General features: G+C 47.0%; 1 long non-coding RNA gene across 2 annotated transcripts in view; it reads right to left on the bottom strand.

The window, feature by feature from the left end:
• Window positions 1–393: 393 nt before the first annotated feature.
• Window positions 394–2,434, bottom strand: part of LOC116070824 — a 5,302-nt gene continuing 3,261 nt past the window's right edge. For both annotated transcript variants that reach the window (XR_004110572.1, XR_004110573.1), the window contains exons 2-3: window positions 1,157–1,267; window positions 394–529 (exon numbers count right to left, since the gene is read on the bottom strand). This is a non-coding gene — a long non-coding RNA (uncharacterized LOC116070824). The remainder of the gene's footprint in view (window positions 530–1,156; window positions 1,268–2,434) is intronic.

Below are 2,434 nucleotides of genomic sequence, written 5' to 3'. Positions count from 1 at the left end.
TCTCCACAAAGGAAATTCTGTGGGCCTAGAGTTTAATGCCTCAACTTGATTCCCAAAGAAGTAAACCATTAAGACGACCTTTCTACCTCGGACAAAGGGGGCCACACCTTACCTTCCCATCAGACTCTTTGTCTTCGTCTTCAGAGCTGACACAGGGTGTTGCCCGCGCAGTCGTCTCGCCAGCAAGAAGACACGCGGACACTAGGATCCTTCTGCAGCAAGCGTCTATTGCCTCATCCAGAGGAAAAAAGGGCCGAGCCAATAATCGGCACTGCTTATATACACCACAGAGCTGCGTGTCTGCCCACAACGCGGCGTGTCTGCCCATGATTGGCTGTTTGCTCATCACCCCACGTGATGCCCCGGGATGGGCCGTGACTTGGCTTCTTTTCATTCTACGCACATGCGCAAACAGTTGTTTGCCAGGAGTCCACAGCGGAAGTAGGCGCCATCTTGTTATGGCGAATGCCTCCTCAGCTCTACCGCTCTCCACAACAGGGGACCACCTCAATGATGACCCTGTTGGAAACTGGTAGAAGGCAAGGTGCTGTCAGTCCATTGGCCTTGCTGATGAAAGACACAAGAATGTGTGTGGTGTGGACACAAATGTGGAAGGGGTAGAGGTGGCTGGGTGACATGCACAGGGTCAGGTACTGCTGGGACATGCTCCTTAACTGCTAAAGGGGGACAAGGAACAACCCCAGACATAAATGGAAGATATCAGAAGGACAGCAATGTGACCTGAATGAATGCACTGCTGAGGGGGCAACTTTCCCCTAGGCTTAAATGGCGCTGATGAGCTAGCAAAAGCAAAAATGGCAGTACAGTTGGACTGAACATTATGCTGTGGGCCAGACTGTGTCACTGAAAAGTTCATGCTAGAACTCAGCTGTGCTAATGCACCCCAGCAGTCTCAGCACTAGAGAAGCTGACGCAGGAGGATATCTGGAAGTTGGAGTCCACCCTGGAGCACATACTGTTGCAAGTAGGTGTTCATTGCTGAGGTCACTAGTAACTGAATTGACATTGGCAGACATTGGATAAAGAAAGGCATGACCTAACACAGTTACAGTTTCTCCTGAATATGTTAGTGAGGGGTGCTGACTATGAGAAGTTATTATTGGTGAATGGACTTGAGGACTGAACTTTCACAGACCATCATTGTGATCTGTGAGTTTCACCCTGCTGGGCGGCCACAGGCAGATATGTTTTCCGTGGACAAAATTTCTCGTCCTTGGAGGAACATCTTCATCTGGGATGCAGCAACCTAGGAGACAGAAGATGTGGAAGGCAGTCATTGGCAGCTCACGTACGCTAAGTTTTAATAGTTATTTACAGTCAAACGCTGTCTAGATTGGCATGTCATAACTGCATATTCTGAGGCACAGTCTGTTTGGAGATATGTTTATCATCCAGTGATGTCTGTCATTTGCAACATTGCTTACACATTGCTGCTTGTGGTGAAGGTCAACTGTGGGATTTGGGGCAACATGGTACCAAACTGGAGGACATTCATGTTGGGTGAACAGAACACAGATCCACTCCATCTCACACATTGATATTAAGAAATGGGTCGCCAGGCAGTGGTGGCAGATGCTTTTAATCCCAGCACTTGGGAGGGAAAGGCATGTGGATTTCTGAGTTTGAGGCCAGCCTGGTGTACACACTGAGTTCCAGGACAGCCAGGGATACACAGAGAAACCCTGTCTCAAAAAACCAAAAAGAAAAGAAAAGAAAAGACATGGGTCTTCCAGAAGGTGTGAGAGACTGTGCCTGTAGTTGGTAGTGATTGAGAAGACAGTGTGATATGTCGTCTTAGGAAGATATTAGGAAAAAAATTAGTGTGTGTGTGTGTGTTTGTGTGTGTGTGTGTGTGTGTATGTGTGGTATTTTTTGTATGTATGGATGGATGAATATGTGTGTTTGTGTGTGTTTATATGTATGTGTGTGGTTTGTATGTGTGTATGTATGTTTGTGTGAGTGTGTATGTGGGAGTGTGTGTATGTGTAGGAATATGAGTGTGAATGTGTGTATACAGAAGAAGATGTAGGAGCACATGGAACTGTTGGGAAGAGGTGGTTCGAATAAAATAATCCCTGTAAGACCATGGGGAAGTGTCACTATTAGGAGGTGTGGCCTTATTGGAGAAAGTGTGTTCCTGAGGAGTGGGCTTTGAGGTTTAGAAGCCAAGCCTTGTGGCTCTCTGTCTCTTCCTTCTGTCTGTGGATCCAGATGTAGAACCCTCAGCTACCTCTCTAGCGCCGTATCTAGTTGTGTACTACTATTCTTCCCGCCATGATGACAATGGACTAAACCCCTGATCTGTAAACCCACCCCAATTAAATGTTTTTCTTTGGAAGAGTTGCCTTGGTCATGGTGTCTCTTCACAGCAATAAAACCCTAAGGCAGAGGAGGTTGTGAGTTTCCTGATGTG

The sequence above is a fragment of the Mastomys coucha genome, unplaced genomic scaffold (assembly GCF_008632895.1).
Source record: "Mastomys coucha isolate ucsf_1 unplaced genomic scaffold, UCSF_Mcou_1 pScaffold22, whole genome shotgun sequence".
Lineage (NCBI taxonomy): Eukaryota > Metazoa > Chordata > Mammalia > Rodentia > Muridae > Mastomys > Mastomys coucha.
The sequence above is the reverse complement of the archived record's forward strand: the minus strand, read 5'-3'. Positions and strand labels throughout refer to the sequence as shown.